Consider the following 23,870-nt stretch of genomic DNA (forward strand, 5'->3'; position numbering starts at 1 on the left):
TGACAAAAATCAGATTAAACTAATATTATGCTATGAGGGTTAATATTTATTTATATTTTATATTTTACCAATTTCCAAAACGTTTTCGAGTTAGATTACAGTAAAAACATACACAGAGTTATTTAAAAGTCATGTTTTGGAAAAATATTTAAGCACCTGGAAAGGTAATTGTTATATTAAAAAAGTTACACAGAGTTTTCACAATATTTTCATAGCTTTGTAAAAGAGAATATGTATCTAATCTAGAAGAACATATACTAAAATTTTAAGAGGAATGATTATCTTTGAATTGTAGTATTTAAAAATTTTCTTTTCCCTTTTCTGCATTTCAGAAGTACAATGTATATCATTATTTTTGTAATCAGAAAAACATAATGTTATAAATGTACATGCACACATACAATAGGATAGAGGTAGGAAATAGCACAGAGAAAAGAAAGTCAATGTATTTTGTTCTCCTGAATAAATTAACCTAAAATTTACAAGATTTGTTCATTTCCTGAGGCTTATAAAATAGCTACAAATAGTTCATGCTTAGTGCTTTAATTAATACATACACATTTGAACACAGATGAAAACCTTGTATATGTCTCCATTCACACAATAGACTCACACCCTGTTTTTGGTGCAGTGAATCCTCAATTCTTAAAAAAAAATACTTAAAAATTTTTTAAAATTTATTTATTAGTTTGTTTTTGTTTATTTATTTTTGGCTGCATTGGGTCTTCGTTGCTGCGCATGGGCTTTCTCTAGTTGCAGTGAGTGAGGGCTACTCTTTGTTGTGGTGCGCAGGCTTCTTACTGCAGTGGCTTCTCGTTGCAGAGCACGGGCTCTAGGCACATGGGCTTCAGTAGCTGTGGCACGCGGGCTCAGTAGTTGTGGCGCACGGCTTTAGTTGCTCCACAGCGTGTGGGATCTTCCCGGACCAGGGCTCCAACCCGTGTCCTGTTCATTGGCAGGTGGATTCTTAACCACTATGCCACCAGGGAAGTCCCAATATACTTTAAGTTTTTAATGGCTGGCTGGCCATTTATATTGTACAATGACACTCCACTTAGCCTGTATCATAAGGATAATTTAGAGTTTTTAAAATAACTGAAGCTTAAATTTCAGAGCTTTTGCTTTACTCATTTAGAAAGAAAATATTTGTACAATGCTTGACTTCCATGACTTAAATCCTATTTGAATCTCAAATATTAAACTAAACTGTGATGCATTGGCACATTGTTGAATATGTTGTTTTATTATTCATTAAAATCGAATGCCTTTAGGACTTCTCTGGTGGCCTAGCGGTTAGGATGCTGGGCTCTTTCACTGTGGTGGCCAGGGTTCACTCCCTGGTCGGGGAAGATCCCACAGGCTGCGGGGTGCAGCCAAAAAAAAAGAATAAAAAACAATTGAATGCCTTTAGATTGTATAGAAGAACCAAAAAGAAGACAAGATCTGGTCTACTCTATCTAAATTGTCTACTAGCTTTTACTTCTCGCTGGCTATCGTATCCACATATAATTTATTATGATCTGGTTTACTTAATCGTTGGTGTCTACACATAACTCTGCTTGTCCTGTCATAAAAAAGTTCATGGATTTTACAACAGGCCTTTCAGCCTTTTTTTTTTTTTTTTTAATTCCAACTTCTAGAGAACAGTAGAGATTGTCAGAGGTCTGACCTGAGTTAAGTGGGGGCACTATTGTATTTTTATATTTAACTTAATTAAAAAAAATGACCAAACACTTTGAGACTAGTGCTTGCTTATGATCTAGAAACAAATTTCTTACATTTTTGGCAAGTCTTTATTGCAGAAGGCTTTAGTTGAGGTATAGTACCTTTAATTAAGCACTCACTGACTTGGCTCTTCCGTGGCAAGGCACTTAACTTCTCTTGTGGAGATGATAACGCATCTAAGGTTTTAAGAGGATTAAATGAAATGTGTATGAAAAGTGCTTAATACAGTGCCTGGAGCATAACAAGTGCAAATGTTTTTTATCCAAGAAAGGAAGAGAAACTGAAAGAAGGTCAGTATGGATGGAGAAAGGCAGAATGCTGTGCCACTGGAGGAGGAAAAGTAGGCAAGGGTGAGGTCAGGCTGTGTTACGATTTGGGACTTTATTCTAGGGCAAGGTGGGAATCACTGAAGGATTTTAAGTAAGGTGTGACATAATCAGACTTGAATTTTGTAAAGAACATACACCACACTGTTTGAGACTGGAAACTAGAGGAGCCGGGTACATATTCTTTCTTTTGGACTATATGTTAATGAGTTGAGTGTCTCTGGTTTAAACCTGTGGTTTTAAATCCTTCCCATGAATTTACAGCAGGATTCTTGGCTTCTTTTCTTTTGATGTAGTCATAGTACACTCGCATGTCGTGCAGCTCCTGTGTTGTTGGTATTTTATGAACAAGTTTGTCTGTGTAGGGCCACCCACATTTGGTAGAGAATAGGCAGAATGCCAAGGAGCAGGCCAGCCTTTTATGTGACTCTGCAGTATGATGCATGGTACCTTTGACTTTCTTCTGGCTTCCTGGATTCTCAGGTAATGCCTGCGTTTTACATGGAAGGTAAGTTTCCTTTCCAGGGTTTATTACTTTAACTCCCAGACAAGAAATGGCAACTCTGGGGCATAGGTGCTACCATTTCCCTATTCCTCACTGATCTTGGATTTTTTTCCCTCCTTGGAGTGCTGGAATCTTTATAAGAGCACTCCACGTAGCTATCAAATTGTTAGAGTTAGCAAGAGCGTTAGGACTTACAAACATTCCTGATACAGACACTTGGTTTATCATTGGCAACTATGTGATATCATCTCACTGCTGCCTTACTCTGCATATAGGTCCTAACTGTAGAATCTATGTCTGAATGCATCTACCATAAATGCCTTTGTTTTTACTATCTTTTGGTATGCAGCCCTTGGTTTACTTCTTATAGCCATGGAAGGCTTGCCCTATCACATCTGGGATGTCTGTTCTGGTCCCTCCCATTAACTCCTTACTTTATTAAACTAGTTTCATTCTATTGCCCATTTTCCAGGTTGATCATATCCAGTTGATCCTGAGTATCTTTCTTCAGGGGTAAATTACATAGGAAGAAACTGAAATATTAACTGGTGAAATAATATGTTGACAGAGATTTGCTTTTAAATGCCCCAGCAAAAACCACTAAACAAGAGGGGTAGAACCAAAAATGAAAATGACAAGATCAAAAATGAAAGAATGTTGATACTTGCTAAAGCTGGGTGATGGCTACATTATACTATTCTATTTTGTGTATGTGTGGATTTTCCATAATAAAAAGTGAAAAAGAAAGACACATGGAGGATTCGAACATAATAACTTTCAGCCAAATAGAGGTCCTGGACAGATGGGACAGAGGTGTGAAGAGCAATTTGGTGATGGCCACAAAGAAGGTACTCTGTGTTTTCTTGACAAATTGGACAGGCCAGTCATGTTGTCTTCTAAAACATGGCCCTTTTCTGAGGGATTTTTTTTTTTTTTTTTTTTTTGCGGTACGCGGGCCTCTCACTGTTGTGGCCTCTCCCGTTGCAGAGCACAGGCTCCGGACGCGCAGGCTCAGCGGCCATGGCTCACGGGCCCAGCCGCTCCGCGGCATGTGGGATCTTCCCGGACCGGGGCACGAACCCGTGTCCCCTGCATTGGCAGGCGGACTCTCAACCACTGCGCCACCAGGGAAGCCCCGCTGAGGGATTCTTTATGGAGATGACTATTCATTGTTCCATTTGACTCTGCTATTCTGGTCATAGCTGACTGACCCAGAGACGGAGTCTTAAACAAAGGCATGTATCTGTATAGCAGAGTGTCTCAGTCTGCACACTATTGATATTTTGGACTGGATAATTTTTCTGTGGGGTGCTGTCTGTACATTGAAGATGTTTAGCAGCATTCCTGACTACCCACTAGATACCAGTAGTGCCACTTCCCCTACTTCGCAGTTGTGATAATCAGAAAATGTCTCCAGACATTGCCAGATGCCCCTGGGGGGCAGAATTGACCCTAGTTGTGACCCACTGAAATATGTGAATAATGTGAATTTTTAGTTAGGCTCCGACCTTGTGGGTGCTGGCTGACTTGATTTGAGTATTTAAATGCCGTAATTTTTCCATGCTATATTAAAATGCTGATTGTAAGTATTATAAATAAATAATAATTTAAAAATAGAAAATTTCAGGTCTCCTACATGTATGTCTCCCTGTAATAACATAACATCGTTTATGTTATGAGTCCCCCTGGTTTTTCATCTTAATCATATGCAGTCTTGATTTTTTTGCATAAAATGTTCTTAGGATCATTATTTCCACAATCTCTGCATAAAATTCTTTATTTTACAAAATCTTTTGTACATTACTTTTTTCATCATTTACAGAATACTCTTTATTTTTTTCTGATTTTTAGATATAATTATGTAATGCTAGTTTTTACTTTAAAATTAGTTTGAATTTTACAGTGTCTTTGGAAATGTAGCCTTTGCTTGGATGGGAGAGTCTGATAAATTTTGTGGTTCTGGGCACCGTGTAAATGAAACATTTTCAGGTGCTGTAGTATATAAATAAATGAATGTTTTTCCTGGCTCAGTTTTGTACTGTAACTAGCCAACAGCTCTTGTATTAACTTCTTCAACTGAGTGGAAGCATACTAGTACATACTTCTGATTTAATAAAATCCTCAAAATAGGTTTTTGTGCTAATATATTTATAACATTCAGGTGTTTGACACAGGAACATAAATTACATGTACATAAAATTGGTTCAGGGAAATACTGAAATGTGCTGGGGAGGATATTAAAATATATATTTGAACACTTATTTTATAATTCAGCTTGAATATTTTTCAGAACTGTTAGAGAGTTCATAGCTCTATTATATGGTTCATTTTTCTCTGTTAAACATTTATAATCTTTTATAGTTTTTATCATTTCTCTGTTTTTCTTGAAGTGATGTTATTTAGTTAGTCTGGTTGTGTAATTTCTTCTTTTTTGGAGCACACACAGAGATCTGGTTACTAAAAAATCTGGGTGATTATTCCCAAGAATCTTATTTATCAGCTCTTTTTATTATGCTTTCCTATAGAAAATTGTATAGTTTATGGTTATCTTGCTTCTCAAGAAACAAATCTGCTGGTCTACTTAGAATGGCAGTATATTTGCATGTTGTGCTAAAAAATATTGGTCACCTATTTGAAATTTTATAGAGACAGTGCTATTAAATGCATTATTTTAAAGATATTTAAATTAGCTGAAGGATCATCTCTGAAATTTAAACATGCTAATCTAATTTGCCTCTTAAAACATTAAAAATATGTTCATTGAGTGCTCACTAAATGACAGTGTTCTTTTTTTAAATTATAGTATTTTATTTTATTTATTTTTATTATTATTTTTAAATTATTTTATTTTATTCATTTTATTTTGGCTGCATTGGGTCCTCATTGCTGCACCTGCGCTTTCTCTGGTTGCGGCGAGTGGGGGTTTCTCTTGTTGCAGAGCACGGGCTCTAGGCATGCAGGCTTCAGTAGTTGTGGCAGACAGGTTTAGTCGCTCTGTGGCATGTGGGGTCTTCCCGGACTAGGGGGTCGAACCCGTGTCCCCTGAATTGGCAGGCAGATTCTTAACCACTGCGACACCAGGGAACCCCAACAGTGTTCTTTTTGATGTTTCTTTTTGATCATTGTTTCTAACAAATTACCTGAAATATTTTTTGAGTAAGAAAGAGTAAGAAAAAATTGATATGACTAAAAAGAGGATTAATAGAGAATTAATTGGAATAGAGAATCAGTAATATACAAATTAAGAAAATTGTTGATTATGCATCTATTTTTGGAATGATATTCACATAACCAAGTCTTTCCCCTCCTTCAAATCTTCCCCTAAATATTCTCTTCCCAATGGGACCTGCTCTAACCAACCAATATGAAATTATAATTTCATCTCCACCAACCCTGTAGTCCCAATCTTCCCATAGTCTGTGCTCTCCTTTAATAGCACTTATCACTTGCTGATATATAATACATATTTATAATGTTTATTATTAATCATCTGTCTCCTCGCCTCCTTTCCCCAACCCCCACCGAACATCAACTCTTTAAGGAATTTTTCTCTGTTTAATATGCTTGTCATGCAGGTGCCTGGTGCACAGTGCTTCAGTGCATTAGAAGAATCTTTAATTGTCTAGAATCATATCACGCAGGTCTCTGCTAACTGCCATTTCTGCTTGTTTTGTTGTTATCATCACTTCAAACTAAGAACTCTGAAAGAGATTGAATTATGACCTGAATGAACAAAAACACTTAAACTCAGTTTGGTATGGATTTTATGGTTTAGTTTTGTTTTTAATTATTGTTTCTTCAAAATGCTAATAACTACCACCGTTTTTTTTTTTTTTTTTTTTTTTTTTGCGGTACACGGGCCTCTCACTGTTGTGGCCTCTCCCGTTGCGGAGTACAGGCTCCAGACGCTCAGGCTCAGCGGCCATGGCTCACGGGACCAGCCGCTCCGCGGCATGGCATGTGGGATCTTCCCTGACCGGGGCACGAACCCGTGTCCCCTGCATTGGCAGGCTGACTCTCAACCACTGCGCCACCAGGGAAGCCCTAACTACCACTTTTGACCAAATGCTATGCCACATATTTCACATGTGCTTTCTGCTAGTCCTCTTGCCCTCTTTAGTGAGGTCGGTAGACAGTGTTACTCCCATTTTATCGGTGAGGAAACTGAAACTCAGAGAGGTTAAGTAATTCTAGATGTCAAGTTTCTAACCTCTGGGAAAATGGAATATCTGACCATGGTGAACCTGTTCCCCACATAGCAACCATTAGCTGAGTTGAGTAACTGCACCTTTTGGACCATGCTCCAGTTTGCCATAGTTCCCATCATTCCCTCTTCTCCCTGCACACTGACATGTAATCATTGTGCATGCACTGTCACTTTTTCTTATATTCGGTCTGTAGTCATGAATTTGCATCCCCTACCACAGAAGGACTGTTCATCCTGCAAAGCCTTTCCCTGGAACCCTTTTTCCAATCTTTAGTGTTAGGCTTTCTCTTCCCAGTGCCTGAGAAGCTCCTAGTCCATACCTCCTTTTAATACTTACCATTTTTCATGGTAAGTGTTCAATTGTTAACTTTCATTGCTAGACTTTTTTTTTAACATCTTTATTGGAGTATAATTTCTTTACAATGTTGTGTTAGTTGCTGCTGTATAACGAAGTGAATCAGCTATATGTATACATATATCCCCATATCCCCTCCCTATTGCGTCTCCCTCCCACCCTCCCTATCCTTCCCCTCTAGGTGGTCACAAAGCACCGAGCTGATCTCCCTGTGCTATGCAGCTGCTTCCCACTAGCTATCTATTTTACATTTGGCAGTTAGACATGAACTTCTTAAAGTAAGGATCTTGTGTTGTATCCTCAGAAGATTCAGACACTTAAATAGTGCTGAATTTTTGCTTGTTTGTTGACAAATGAGATGAATTTTAAATGTTTCCTGGAAAATATAAACTCTAGGATACAAGTGAATCTTTAGGAATCTTAAGTTCCTAATGAGGCTCTAATGTTCGTTAGTAAAACTCATTGAGAGGTTCTTTGATGATTGTTGCAGAATAAGGCTGGGCCTAGGGAGAGGCAAGAAGGACTCCTAGGCTGAAAATTTAAGGAGGCAGTCCCTCTCAGAGTCAGGTAAGTACATCCTTAAAATTTTATGCTGGAGGAACTTCTCTTCTTTTGCCTCACCATACTCCCAGCACTGCTTCTGAATTTTATATTTAATTTATATTAAGTATATAATTTATAATTATATATGTTTGTATGTATATATAAATTTCTAGCTTAAAAATAAAATATTGGTCCTAATTGGAAAAGCTACAGAAAGAGGAGTGTAGATTGGTTTTAAAGGAAACATGACTACAAGAAAAGATATTTTATTATTATTTTTAAAAATTTATACTTCTGGCTGCTTTAAAGATGTTCTCTTTGTCATCAGTTTTAAGTAACTTGATTATGATGTGCTTGTGTGTAATTTCTTCATGTTTCTTCTGCTCAGGGTTTATTGAGTGTCTTAGATCTATGAGTTTATAGTTTTCACCAAATTTGGAAACATTTCAGCCTTTATTTCTTCAAATATTTTTCTGTCTTCTTTTTTTTTTTTTTTCGGTACACGGGCCTCTCACCGCTGTGGCCTCTCCCGTTGCGGAGCACAAGCTCCAGACGCGCAGGCTCGGCGGCCATGGCTCACGGGCCCAGCAGCTCTGCGGCATGTGGGATCCTCCTGGACTGGGGCACGAACCCGTGTCCCCTGCACCAGCAGGCTGACTCTCAACCACTGCGCCACCAGGGAAGCCCCTGTCTTCTTTTTGGTGACTCTAATTACACACATATTGGGTTATCTGAAGTTGCCTCACAACTTACTGATACCCTGTTCATTTTTTTTTCAGTCTTTTTTTCTCTTTATGTTTCATTTTGGATAGTTTCTATTGCCATGTCTTCAAGTTTTTACTTTGCTGTTTTCTTCTGCAGTTTCCAATCTGCTGTTAGTTATATTCAGTGAATTTTTCATTTGAGACATTTGTAGTTTTCACATCTAGAAGTTTGATTTGGGTTTGATGTGTCTTTTACATTTAAACATAACATGCTCAAGTTTCCTCTAGTTTCTTTATGTATGGAATATAGTGATGGTAACTGTTGTAATGTCCTTGTCTCTTAAATGTACCATCCGTGTCATTTTTGAGTTGGTTTTTAGTGATTAATTTCTCTGCTTTATGGCTTGTACTTTTCTGCTTCTTTGCCTGCCTGGTAATTTTTCATTAACTGCCAGACGTTGTGATTTTAGTTTATTGGGTGCTGTATATTTCTGTACCTAAAATAGTCGTGAGCTTTATTCTGGCACTCAGTTAAGTTTATTATAAATACCTTCATCTTTTCTGGGTGACATGAACATTTAAGGTGGTAAATGGAAATAAAAGACACATCAGGGAATAAATCTGTGGGAAGAGAATTGTCTTAAAAACCAAGAGGATAGTTTTAACAAATAGAGAAATTAAACATGTCACATGCTGCTGATAGTTCAAATGGGATAAGGACAGAAAACAAGCTACTGAGTAAGGTTGTTTATTTGATGTAGAGAATATTCTGTAGTCTCGTGAGCAGAAATCAGATTATAAAGAGTTGAGAAGTAAGTGAGGGAATGGAGAGGGGCAGCAAGTTCTTGCTGCTGCTGCTGCTGCTTTTTCTTCTCCTCTTCCTCCTCCTCCTCCTGCTTTTACTACTTCTGCTTCTGCTTCTTTCTCAGATTCTCTTTCTCCTTATATTTTTCTCCATTCTTTTAAAAAATAGACTAACAACATTATGATGGAATATATTCTGTTTAAAAAACATATACTTTTTAAAGTTCAGATATTATCCAGAGGATAAAATACCTTTACTTCAGGAGGTTGGTTGGTAACTACCAACATTTATTTAATTGGGTATATTTTTAGGGGACGGAAGAATGGATATTCTTTAGGTTTCAAACTATAGAGGAAAGTCCTAAATAAATTTCTCATTGTTACTGATTTGGGGTTACTGTGTGCACAGTTTCCTAGTTCTGGTCCAAAATAGTAGCCTCAGTTCCTTTCTATATAAAACACACTGTTATAACTTTATATTAGCATTAGCCTTCACTGTTAGCAGTAAAATAGAGCTTGACGACAGCCAGAGAAGACCAAAGCATTCCATTATAGCTTTCCTCAATACAAAGTAAAACAAAATTTAAAAAATAGATATGATAGAAGTAATACAAATGGAATTTCAAAAATTTTAGGGGAATTCATCAGATGTTGCTTTCTCTTAAGAAAATAGTAAAGAAGATTTGATCATCGTCTTCAGTATGGTGTAACCACATAACCACATTAAATCTAAGGATATAGATTCACTGGTGGTAGAAATAGTCCTGAAAGCATCATTAACAAGTTTGGCTTCTACCTCTTTTCTGTTACTTCCTAGCTGTGTGACCTTAAGCAAGTTGCTTAAATTCTCTGATCTTCACTTTCCTTACTTGTAAACTATGGTAAACATTGATCTCCCAGCCTCATAGACTGTTCATTATAAACAGATGAGAGCAAATGATAAACAAAAGTATGACATCGTAAAGTATTAGATGTGTTATTCATGGTATTTCAAGCATTAAATATCACCAGTCATCACTGAAAGTCATTGGGTTCTAATTATTTTATTAATTTATTTTATCTTAATAGCATTCAGTTATAGATTTTCTCCCCTAAAAGTATAGGACAGGGTTATTTTAAGATAACATTTCTACTTGAAGGAACTATGGGCACTGCAGGGCTGTTCTGGCATGTGATATTATTGAGGAAATTATGGGGACAAATTTGAGGCTTTGGCCACTTTCTTGAGATCCTTGTGATCAGCCACTTACAAAATAGAATGATAGTCCCTATACTGTACACACTGTTGAGAGAGAGTAAGGATAATGTTAGTGGAAAAGAAATATTGGTTGTCATTGCTTTGTTGCCTGTGTACATTTGGTGAAGAAAGGAAAAGTAAGGAGGAAGGGAGGGGTGATATTAATTAGAGTACTTTCCTGGCAAATGCTTTGTTCTTGTGCTGCATTTTGTAACAGAGGGTATTTACTTTGCTAATTTTCTGTTTTATGATTTGTGCTTTGTAAAGCCCATTCATTTCTAGTGCTTTGCAAAGTTGCAAAGAGTATTTACTCTACTAAAAATGTAAATAATAAATTCATGTATTATAAGAAATTGAGAACTTAATGTTACAGAAAAACTGCAGGGTCACAGAATGTTATGAGGATATGTTTAGACTAGAAAATAACATTGGGATCACACTTATAGAGTAGACCTTATGTGTACTGAGGTATTGTAAATTTAAAAAAGGTAGATGCTGTTACGGATAATATGAATGGTCTATTTTTTATTTAGAATTTTTCTGGGAAAAATATCCATGATCTTTACCAAGAAACCTGTTATTCTGTTGATCTGGCAGCAAAGTGTGACTCATTTGATTTTTTACATGATAAGGGCAAAAGTGTCTGGAAAGCTTTAAGTCTATATCATGGTACCTTGGGAGTCAGGAATAACAGAATTTCACAAGTCAAATGAGATAGGCACCATAATGTCAATATTTGTGTACTGATAAATGTGAGTTGTGAAACTTGGCTCCAGTTACAAGATGCTTTAGGGCTTTGCACTTTAAAATTACATTAGTAATGAAAACTAATGAATACAAAATTTCAATTTTTTTAAAAAAAGTCCTACTCAACTTGTACACTTTTTGAGAAAACTAACTTTAGATAGTTTTGGCAACTGCTGATTAAATATTTGAATCTGGTTTTGTGCACACAGAGCACATTTTATTCATTACATTAACCACACAGTAAATAAACGAATACCACAGTCATTTACTTTGCTTAGTGTAACTAAAAAGTTAAGTATTAAGTGTGCAATGAATATGTAGAAATGGAAAAGTAATGAGGAATACTATGTACAAAAACACAACATTTTTGTATCTGACCATTACATTTTTCTTGAAATTAAACCTGAATAATCCTAATTTTATTTCTTGTATAATTAGATAAAACCTTTTGGTTTCAAATATAATTTTCATCATTCCTTAATTTTCTTGAACTATTTGTTTATTATTCCTTTTATTTGTAAGTCAAAACTTGTGCTTAATTGTCCTTGTTGATAAGAAAATTTTTAAATATTGAGAGAAACTTTAATTGGCTGTCAGTGACTTCAGATCTTTTTCCTTTTGATATAAAACTATTCTAGGTATTATTACAAATGTGAAGGTAAACAGCTAAATCACAATTTTAACTTTTACATAGAAATAATGTATTACCTGAGCTTTAATCAAGTGGCACTTATCTCAGAGTTGTTTTCCCTCTTTTTGAATGTTTTTTACATATATTTGGTGGGTACGTATTAAAAGGAATGAGAAGTATGCCTTTGGTAGACGCCAGGGCATACACAGATTATTTTAGTCTTCCATTAAAACTGAAAAAATTAGAATTTCAGATGATATTTTCAATGATAATTAAATTTCATATTTTTTGCCTTAAATAAATTTGTTATTTTTCACATAAAAATGGGAAAGTGAGTTATTTGGAGGGAAGGTTGGTCGCTATAGTTACTAAGTACAAATAAAATGATGCAAAATTAAGTAATATAAACATAACATAAATCTAAAATTATATTGATGATAACAACATATTCAAGACCTCAAAACAAATTTGCATGTAATATTTTATTCTGTGTAGGAACCACAGTTGATAAACTTTCCTTTAGGCTCATTATGTAACTAAAAAACATGTCAGGAAGTTGATGCTTACAGAAAAGTTACAGTTAGACACATTTCCTTATTTATTTTCATTGGTAACCATTATTGGAATATAACACATATATAGTATGTACCTTTTCTGCAGTAATTATGAAGAGCTGTGGTTCAGAAGGCCTTTTTGTTTCAAACATTTATAATACTTTTAAGAAAATGTGAAGTAAAAAGCTCCATGTTTGCTTTTCCTTTCAGGTTGAGAATTGGAAAATTTAGCCTGGTATGAGGTCAATGATCAGAATATATTATGTTTTAAAAATTTCCCATGGAATAGAAATGGAAATGATTTAGTATGAAAAATATATTTCAAAACCATTTGACAGCGTATGTGCAAAGTAGAGGTGAACTTATGGTTAAAATAGTGAATCTTAAGCTTTAGGGACCCTAGCTTGAGTGGGCTTTTTTAAAGGCTGACATTCTGGAAAAAAAGACCAAATTAGCTTTCCTGTCTTCATACGAAATGATATTTCAAATGATTGATATTTTAAGAAGTGGTTAAATAGTATAGAGCCAAAAAAATACGAAAAAATGTATTATGGCAATAGACAGATAATAAAAATATATTTGTCTCCATTTTTGTGAAGTTTTTGTTGTATTTTTTAGCTTTTAAAAATCTATAACTTGTTGTGATTTCTTTTCTAATTTTAAACAAATTTTTACTTTTTTACAAAATTTCATGTTTGTTACTTTTTTCATTAAAGAGAGGCCCCCATATTGTAAAATTTCAGACCTCCCAAAGCCCTTAGACCAAAGAAGGCTCTTTGCTGTTGATAGATTTAAGAGTAATGTAATTTTCAAAGTCAAATTCAAGGATGAGTTATATTTATTTATTTATTTATTAAAAAAATTTTTTTCCCCATTCTATGGGTTGTCTTTTGACCTTCTGTTTTTAAAAATATTTGTTTATTTATTTATTGATTTATTTTTGGCTGTGTTGGGTCTTCGTTGCTGTGTGCGGGCTTCCTCTAGTTGCGGCGAGTGGGGGCTGCTTTTCCTTGCGGTGCCCGGGCTTTTCATTGTTGTGGCTTCTCTTGTTGTGGAGCATGGGCTCTAGGTGCACGGGCTTCAGTAGTTGTGGCACGTGGGCTCAGTACTTGTGGCTCGTGGGCTCTAGAGCGCAGGCTCAGTAGTTGTGGCGCACGGGCTTAGTTGCTCCATGGCATGTGGGATCTTCCTAGGCCAGGGCTCGAACCTGTGTCCCTTACATTGGCAGGCAGATTCTTAACCACTGCATCACCAGGGAAGCCCTATATTTATTTTTAAATAGTTTAATTTATGTGGATTTTAGTTGTCCAATGTAGTACCAGATAGGCCATTTTCAAATCAATCTCTTTGATATCACCATGAAACACATACCTTTGTTTAGAAAAGTAAACAGAAGAATTATTTCACATTGCTTCAAGTTTGTATACTATTTTTCCTAATGTAGATATGTTGTTTGTTTTTCCAAAAGTAAGATATTTGTTTTGATAATTAAGGGTGATATTTTGTTTTTATTCCAAGTTAAGTTCCTTCACCTTCTTTTACTCCCTATTTTACTTTTTCAGTTTGAAATTTTAAGAAATTTTCAGGAATGGAAAACCTTTAAGAGTGTAAAAGGTTTTCACAAAATGCAGAGGAACTAGTCTTCTTGAAAAGGCAGAGTTTTTCAAGTTCCAAGTATAAGAATCCTTTCTCTGTTTTGAAACTTATATTAAGAATATTCATAGGCAATCTGTGACTTTCAAATGTTCCTTCTCTTATATAGTTAGTCAGAGAATTTCTAACCATTGCATTTCACCTGTGTCTCTTTTCATTTCTTTAAATAAAGTATTTATTGTCATTCTAAAGAACATTATTGTGGTGCTGTACAATTTTTAGGCTAGCTTGCTAAGATGGGGAAATCTCTGCAGTATCTTTAGGACCTAAGCACACATTTCCTTACTAGACTTTCTGGAGGCTTTTCAAGGTAGTTGGGGCCCACAGCCAGAGTGCCTGGGTTTAAATCCTGGCTCTGCCAATGGTGAATTTTGGCAGATTATTAACCTGTCTATGCGTCTCTTCTTCATCTGTAAAATGCCAATAATAATCATACTCTTAAGATAGGTTAATATATAAAAAAGTGCTTTTATAGTATGCGACATGCAGTAAATACACAATAAATGTGAGCTATTATTATAATGGCTCAAGAACAATAGATAATTTGGCGACCTTTCGTTCTCAATAGGGGATAGTACCGGGCCTCCTTTCTTTCCAGGATGCTTCGGGTACATTTGGAACACCGATATCCATTGTGTACATTGTTTAACCTGTCATGCAGTCAGTCACACATAAAGGATTTGATCATATTTGGGGAGACCTTTAAAAGGCATGATTAATTTTGAAAATGATTTATTGAAGATAGTTAATATAACATTATTACATCTTCCAAGCTTGTGTGAAAGGAAATCATGGATAGGATTTGGATTGAGAGCTGGGTTGTGACACTAATCATTGACTAATTTTAAACATCTCTGCTCCAAACTGTTTTTTTGTAGAAATTTCTGGTGTAAAATCCTATTCTCTAATTCTTTGTCTATTCAGTTGCATTTCTGCTTAGTTATATCAGACAGTTTCTTAAGTGAGAGGGTTATTTTTAAACCCTGTTATGTGAAGACAAATTATTTGGCAGTAGACAAAAATGAGGTGACTGAGTTGGGGGGAAGAAGGGATTTAGCACTTACCAGGTAGGTTTGGAGGAGAGGGTGGGCGAGGCTGGAGGTAGAGCAGTGATGGAATTTGGGTCAACTGGATGGATAAAAAAATAGAAGGGCTTCTGAAGTGCTTGCTAATTGCAAGTTTAGAGTGGTAAGCAACTTCTGCAAATGTCAGGAAAAAGCAGAAGGGATGTTCTAAGAGTTATTCAGGAAGAGTTTCGTTTCTTCTGTGGTGGTGCTGCCACATCTGATAACTGCTGGTGAAGAGGGGATGAAAACAAGCTAGGATTGATGTAAGCCTAGCCAATTTGGATTCCATGATTCCATGAGTATAAGTAGTTTGTGTGCTAAAATTCCTCATGCCCTGGTCAAAGAATCTTTGCATTCAAAACAAGTGACTGAGAATTTTACAATATGGTTGTATCTCAAGATGCAAAAAAACTATGGTTCCCAGTTCCTTTCCTTAAAGAGCAGTTTAATCATTTGCTTATGGAAGATCAACAGAGCGAGGCAAACCAGAAACTTATCTTGGCAATTTCCCTTAATAGTTCATTAAAACCTCTCATCCTGCTATCTTGTGACATATTAGTAGATCTGTAAATATTTAAGACATTTATAATGTGTAAATATACCATGGTACCTTGGAGTAAGACAGAAGTGGGAGGGACATGTCTAATTATGAAAGTCATGTGAGATAGCTGGTAGATATTTGTTGAGGAAGACAAATGCCATGTTACACAAAGAAATCTTCTGCATCATATAGTGTGTTTAGACCCACATTGTAAAATATTCTTCTGTGTATTTTCTACAAGTCTTCTACAATGTCGAATCTAGGCTAAGAACATATAATGCTCTATGCTGTTTTCATCCATTTGCTTTAGGCTTGGGTTTGTACTTCCTGTTATCTCTCATTTTAGGAAGTAGCCTGAAGCAACCAGATCTTTGTTGCTGCCAACCCTGGAGAGGGAAAAACAAAGGAAATAGTTATATAATCTAAGAAGGGAATTTAAAGAGACCAACAGTTTTTAAGCTGCTTTTTTTCCTCTCCTTTCCTTCTCTCCCTCCCTCTCTTCTTATCTTTTTTCCTTCCTTCTTTCCCTCCCTTCCTTTCTCTTTCCTTTTTTCCTTCTTTCCTTTTTAAAACCTGGAACTGTTTAAGTTTATATGGAACCCTAACAGATTAGAGAAAGTCTGCTCTGGTGGAAACATGGGTGAGGCAGTGCCCATAACTCTTCCTGGTTGTGGTTCTGGGGAGAATAATTTGAAAACAACTGATGAATTATATTAAAAGCAGAGACCAGAATGTTTAAACAACTCGATTCGGCTTCTGACTTTGACTCTTGGGATGATGTGAACAGGCTGAAAACTCTTCTGGTAATAGGGAAATTCTTGACATGGATTGCCTAAATAGCCATTGAAATTTTAAATTCTCTTGTATTTCTTACTTGCTTTTAAACTCCCTAAATATTAAGTTTGAATATGGTAGCAAAATTATATGTATCAGTTTTGTTAGCCACTTTTCTTTATAATTTAATATAAGATCATATGTATTTTACATACACATGGTTCTGTTGTTTTAGTAGCTGGGAAAAAGTCTGGTAGATTTAAATCTACACATTTTAAGAAAACTAAAAACTTTCCATTTTCTAAGACAGACCTTTATTTCATGATTACAGTGCAAATAATTGGTTAAAGGTTTATAAATTAATATACCAAAAATTAAAGAGTTTACCAAACTCTTGAAAAATTCTAAATTTATTAAAAAAAAATTTAGCACTTCTTATACCAAACTTATTTTCTATTTCTTTTCTATACCCTACAGAAGAACATAAACCTGAAATTAGCAGGACAGTATGTATATAATGACATTACATTATTATGAAATAGTTATCTGCTCTAGAGAGCTCTTTTTCCTCTAGAGGGCAATGCTTTACTTTTACATCACTAATCCAGAGGAAAATTTAAGAACAGCTTTTTTTCTTAAGAGACAAAAATGGTTCATTTTGCTCATTCTCTCTCTTTTAAAATACATTGTATAGCTGAGACATTTAACAATACATGCTTTTAACCAGAAAATATCCAAGATAATTAGAACTTTCATAAACTAATATTTGATTTGGATTTTTAGGGAAGATTTCTTTGGCTTTCCTTTTTTATTTTCTAAGAAAGCATTAGAAAAAGCTTGACCTATACTCTAAATTTAGATATAATTGAGTTCTCTTTTTTAAACGATAAACTTTCTTTCCCTCTTAAAAAAAACATTTTGACTTAAGGTTCCAGATTTGTCACTTGACTTGCTAAAAAGCAAACGAAACAAAAAGAAAAACCCAAAATTAGAACTAAGAACTCAGACTCTCCTCTTTGTTCTACTTTTCTATTTGTGTTTTTCATGCTGTTTAAAATTTTAGGCGATTTCTCTTGTGCCATAGCTTTCTTTTTTGTTGGATTTCCACAAAACAAATGGATTTGTTAAGAAAACAAAAGCCTTCTCCACCCCCTTTAGCGCACTCTTACTCTACCCTCCTTAAAAGTGAAACCAAAATATATTAGTGTGGTAGACTGAACTCTAAGATGGTACTTAAGATTTCTGGCCCCTGTGCATATATACCTTCACCTAGTTATTCAATCAAATCTAGGTACTGCTGTGAAGGAATTTTGCAGATGTAATTAAGATCCCAAACAGTTAATCTTAGAGAGGGATTATCTGGGTGGGCCTGACCTAATCATATGAGTCCTTTAAGTATGTGGTTAGAGATCAGAGACAAGTCAGACAGATGTGAAATGTGAGAGGAATTCAATTTGAGAGAGATTCTCCATTGGTGGTTTTGAGATGGAGGGGTCCATGGTGCAAGGATCTGGAAGTATCCTTTAGATGCTGAGAGTGGTCTCCAGTGGACAGCCAGCAAGAAAACCAGGGCCTCAGTCCTACAACCACAAGAAACTGATTTCTGCCACAACCCCGTGAGCTTGGAAGTGGACCCTGAGCTCTGGATGAAAGAAGCCAAGACAACACCTTGATTTCAACTTCATTAGACCTTGAGTAGAGGACTCAGTCAAGCTGTGTGCAGACTTCTGACCTACAGAACGGCAAGACAATAAATGGGTGTTGTTTAAAGCCTCTGAGTTTGTGTTAATTTGTTATGCAGCAATAGAAAACTAATACAATCAAGGTAAATAAATTCCTTTAACACTGTGCTCACAGAGTTGGCTTGAAAAGTGGAAGCTCTCATATGATATGACACTGAAACAGTAGTGTTCAACATTTGAAGATCTGCTATCCTTGTTATAGTGATAGTTTGCTGGCCAAAATCCATGCTCCCTTTTTCCTGGTACCATTCCCTACTGGGTTGACTTCATGCCTAACTTCAGAGGTGAGACTCAGCTTAATCTTTTAGAGTATACCACCTGAAGACAGCACATGTATTCTAAACTGGTCCATATGAATAAAACAGAGGAGGATTTTGGTGAGAATGTTGGGGCACATACTCTCTTTTCTCCTCTGAGCTTGGCGATGTGAGTATTGAGGTTTTTGGCTATTGAAGCTCCAAGGGAGAACCTGGAGTTTTGAGGAGGCTATTATATACAGCCTAAAAATTAAACCAGAGGAAGCAAAGCTAAGAAAAGGATTCTGATGAGGTTTGAGGATGGCGTCATGCTGTATGTGAATATAAACCTATTCTTTTTTTTTTTTTTTTTTGTCGGTACGCGGGCCTCTCACTGTTGCGGCCTCTCCCGTTGCGGAGCACAGGCTCCGGACGCGCAGGCTCAGCGGCCATGGCTCACGGGCCCAGCCGCTCCGCGGCATGTGGGATCTTCCCGGACCGGGGCACGAACCCGTGTCCCCTGCATCGGCAGGCGGACTCCCAACCACTGCGCCACCAGGGAAGCCCCTAAACCTATTCTTGACTGTTCATTTATATGGGGCAATAAATCTTCCCCTTCCGTTAAAAATTTTTTTGTTTAAGCCTATTTGCATTGAGTTTCTTGTTTCTTGCTACTGAAAAAATATCTAAATTAATAGACCAGTCATTATCTCTTTGATTGTCATGATACCTTTCTCCATCTTTTCATAGAATATGTTCTAGACTAGTAAACTCTCATCATCTGGATATATTTTCTTTTGTCTTTGTCTAGTTTTAGGTCTAGAGGTAGAAATCGGTGAAAAAATTATAATAAAATGTTATAAATTTATTGTTTTTATATTTTAATCCAATTGAACAATTCAGGAAAATAAGTATTGTGGCTCCCGTAATATTCCTATTGTAACACATATTTGAAGACTATTAACTTATTATTAGCTTCGTCTAAAACTTGTCCTTTTAGAAATTATGTCAATAAAGTAGAACCCATTTTGTTTAAGTTATGTTTCAAGTTAGTGAAAATGTAAACCATTCAATTCTCATTAATTTACATTATAATTCTTTTGACTGAAACATGTTGGAGATAGTTGCACATAAAAAAAATAATATTTGCCCTATGTCAACATGAAAACAGTTGGTTTGTGTTGCTAAAATTAGTATTCAGTGCCTCTTCATAATCACAATCTTACTAGCAGAAGTGAATAGAGTCAGTGATACAAAATGTGATATTGCAAGCATAATAGTTCCTCTTTAATAATTTAAAGTACTTTGAAATATGTGTATTTTAAATGTGTGTGTGTATGTGTGTGTGTGTATGTGTGTGTGTGTGTGTGTGTGTGTATTGAAAACTGTGGCTTTTCATTTATTTGTTTACTTGCTTTTTATACTTTAAGGTCTTGTCTTTTACTTGCAGGCATTAATTTTCCCAGAATGTAGTTGTGATAACAGACCTCCCTGGTCTTAAGGTTTTCTTAGATGAGCTAGCCCTTCTAGGAGGGTATCTTAAATATTAGTGTTTTAGCAGGTTAGAGTTGACTCAAATAGAGTATAGCAAAAAATACTTTCATTTTTTTTTTTTTTTTTTTGCGGTGCGCGGGCCTCTCACTGCTGTGGCCTCTCCCGTCGCGGAGCACAGGCTCCGGACGTGCAGGCTCAGCGGCCATGGCTCACGGGCCCAGCCGCTCCGCGGCATGTGGGATCTTCCCGGACCGGGGCACGAACCCGTGTCCCCTGCATCGGCAGGCGGACTCTCAACCACTGCGCCACCAGGGAAGCCCTACTTCCATTTTTATAAACACTTAAAAGTAATTTGGAAATGAGTAAAATGTACATGAGATATCAGGTATTTTTAGATTTCTTAAGGAAAGACCACAAAGGAAATTTCCAGCATAAGAGATACATACTTTAAATATATGAATTTCAAAATGGAATTTAACTATTCTTATAACAGGAGGTAGAATACAAGTTGAGTGAAAAAGATCAATTATTGATATAGGAGGAGCCTACTAGTTTTTTTTTTTTTATTGCAAGGATGGACTTATAAAGGAAGCTTTAATTTAAAGAGGAAATCTAGGGTGAATTGATCTTGAGTGGCATGACTGAGGGGAAGTATGGTAATGGATATAATTGAGAACATGGAAAGGAAGGGCAGAGGAGGAGCAGAAATGACACCTAATGTGTGTCTTTTATATCAGGGAAATTGCATAAAGAGGTAAAAACCCATAGCCAAGAGAAAAACATGCTAGATATTTACTGTGGTCAGAGAACAAGGGGTCATTGGCCAAGTTAATGGATCAGATAATGAGATGGATGTTGTATTAGTTTGCTAGAACTGCCGTAACAAACTACCACAGACTCGGTGTCTTAAACAATAGAAATTTATTTCCTCACAGTTCTGGAGGCTAGAAGTATGAGATCAAGGTGTAGGCAGGGTTGGTTTCTTCTGAGGGTCTCTCTTTTGTCATCTTCCAGTGTCATCACATGGTCTTTCCTCCATGTGTGTCTGTGTCTTCATCTCTTCATATAAGGACACCAGTCATATTGTATTAGGGTCCATCCATATGACCTCATTTTACCTGGATTATCTTTTTAAAGGCCCTATTTGTAATACAGACACATTGTGAGGTATTTGGGGTAAAGACTTCAATATGTGAATTTTGCAGGGGTGCGGGGGCTATGATTCAGCCTACAATAGACATGTTTACTTCAAGTTTGCTATGGACCTAGCCTAATATGGTGGCTGTGGGAATTGAAGGGAATAGCCTGGCCAATAAAAAGAAGAATCATTAAGAGGAGTTATTTAGAATGCAGGATAGATACATTTTTTTAAACTTTTGTTTTTATTTGAACTTTTGAAAAAAAAGGGAAAACCATGTTTTGAATAGGAAGCTATATTTGAACACTCACTGAACATCAGAATGATAACTTTTCTAAGAAAGCACACTCTCTAGTAGGTAATATTATAAAAATGTGTGAGTTGTCAATGGAAATAAAAAGAGAAGAGAAAACTTAGCTCCATGGGATGACTTTAGTGAGGAGTGCTGTTAAATGTCTCAGATCTTTGTAAAAGCAGGAAAATATCTGGGATTGTGGAATGCCACCTAAACTAAGACAATAGAAATTATGAAATGCTGGCCAAAGAATCATTGAGAAGAGGATTTGTCAAGAAGGAAGTCATTGATATCTTCAAGGCAATACTTTCTTTTGTAGTGACACTGTGGGTGTGGGTGTGGGTTGCAGTCAGTGTATGTTGAGATGGAGAGGTATTGTAATTAGGGGGAAGGGGTTCAATTTTATCCTTCACAAAATTCATCACTATCTTTTCTGAGTTGTCTGATACACTCAGTTGTTATCTATAGCTTACCAAACATTTTGAGCTATCCTTATATTTCAGGAAAGCTATAGCTCATACTTAAATGATATTTAATGATCAAATTGTGATTGCACCAAAAGCTGCAGTTGTGCTTTTCAGTGGTTACCTCAAAATTCAATGCTTGGATAAGCAGAAAGAACATAGAAATCTTTATAGTCTCAATCCATGTCTATTTTTTGGCTCCAACTCTTATTCAGATCTGTTTCCAGGACCTTGGGGCTAAACATTTAAACCATGTTTTTATTCCCTTGAATAAGTGGCAGTATAAATTTTATGGTAGAATCAGTTCAGATGGAAAGTACCAGAGCCAGGTATGGGATTATTATTCTGAGAGTGGTGAACTAGAGCCAAGGTCTTTAGGGAGGGGAGACCCCTGCGCTAAGACATGTCCATGATGGAGAAGACTTTCTCCAGCTGAGAGTGATGCTAGAGGTCCTGGTGGTATGGCACTTTTTCTTTAATGAGAACAAATTAACTCTTCCTGGAGATGATTTTTAAAAATTATTATCTGATTTTGTTGTACTGTAAAGTATCTTCAGTAGAATGATTTCCTTCTTTTAATTTTCACTTTTATATTTTATTCATTCACTCCACAAGTTTTGTGGAGTGTGCCAGGCACTGTTCTACATGCTTGGTGAACAACTATGAATACCTCTGCCAGAGTAGAGCTTATATTCTAGCAGAGAAGACAAATAATGATCAATATGATAATATATTAATATATTATAGTTACATTAATTAATATATAATTTATTAATTTTAAGATATTATATATAGTTAATAAATAAGAAAAAAATGCACCCTGCTAGAAGGTGATAAGTGCTATCACCTTCTTTGATCGCGAATAGGCATACTTTATATTTTCCAGGTAAACCTGTTGGCAAACAAAATATATGGTATAAAGTTATAATAGCCAATTTTATAACTATGAGCTAATGAAACTTTGTGATGCTATTTAATGTTTATATTTACCCCCTGCAAGCAATTGATTTTCAAATTTAGTAACTTTCTTCCAAATAATGTAGCTTGCATCTATTAGTGTGCCTTTTAAAATCACCAAGTCATTTGCCCAGTCTTCTGGTTAACCTGAACCTCTGTTCCATGAGATCTTTGAACATTGAGGCCTGATTGAAGGCTCAGGGTGCTTTTGAAAATTCACCAAGTATAATTCTCCCTTCACCTGATAAGAAATCAGGCAGATAAAAGTGCCTTTATTTTTCCTGGAGTCATGGTACAGCAGAGCCTTTACTGTTCTGCCCCAAGAGAAAATTGTTGCCTGTCCGAAAAGGGAAGGAAGAGGAAACAAGGATAGCTCTACTCAAGTCTTGCATTTCTCTTTTTCTCTCCAGAGTCTATGTATGCATTCTATTTTGAAACATTTCTATTAGAGAAAACAAAAATCCTGATTCTCAGTGTCTTGACTGGGAAAACAAATGTACAATTTGTAATCTGTTAGTTCCGTAAAGTTGAAATCACTGGGGACAGATGTATTTCAGAATTCAGATTTTTTTGCCTTTTTTACCTTTTTAGTACTTGTGCCAGATATTTGCTTTGCAATGCTCTTCATTTAAAAATTTGAACCCCAGTTACTGGACTTTAATATTATTAGTGGTTTTTTACTTGGGGCTTATAATTCTTAAGAGACATCTTTTAGCAAACTCAATTAGCATTTTACTATTGAGCCATGAGTTTTTATACCTTCTAAACAAATACTGGAAGACAACTCAGCATTACTAGAATTTGTAAAACATTAGTATATATGTATATATATAGACACATATATACCTTCAACATGTAATTGAAACCTTGTGTTGCTCTACAATGTTTATATTTACTCTCTACAAGCAGTTGATTTTCAAATTTAGTAACTTTCTTCCAGATAATGTAGCTTGTATATATATGAGTGTGTGTGTTTGTGTGTGTGTGTGAATATATATACACATATATATGAATTTATAAATATATATATCAGTTTATAAATATCCTAAAAGGCTTAGCTAATTTAGGTATAACATATTGAGTGGGTAAAGTAGGAAAAACCAATGATTAATTTAATAGTTATTTACTTAGTTTATCAAAGAATGCATATTGTTTTGGTGAACAGTCAAAC

At 35.8% G+C, this 23,870-nt stretch overlaps 1 long non-coding RNA gene across 3 annotated transcripts in view; it reads left to right on the plus strand.

The window, feature by feature from the left end:
- The window catches only part of LOC109549011 (uncharacterized), a 173,193-nt gene that overhangs the window by 15,070 nt on the left and 134,253 nt on the right, over positions 1-23,870 (plus strand). For all 3 annotated transcript variants that reach the window (XR_012330790.1, XR_012330789.1, XR_012330788.1), the window contains exon 2: positions 7,609-7,685. This is a non-coding gene — a long non-coding RNA (uncharacterized lncRNA). The remainder of the gene's footprint in view (positions 1-7,608; positions 7,686-23,870) is intronic.

This window comes from Tursiops truncatus, chromosome 3 (assembly GCF_011762595.2).
Source record: "Tursiops truncatus isolate mTurTru1 chromosome 3, mTurTru1.mat.Y, whole genome shotgun sequence".
Taxonomy (NCBI): domain Eukaryota; kingdom Metazoa; phylum Chordata; class Mammalia; order Artiodactyla; family Delphinidae; genus Tursiops; species Tursiops truncatus.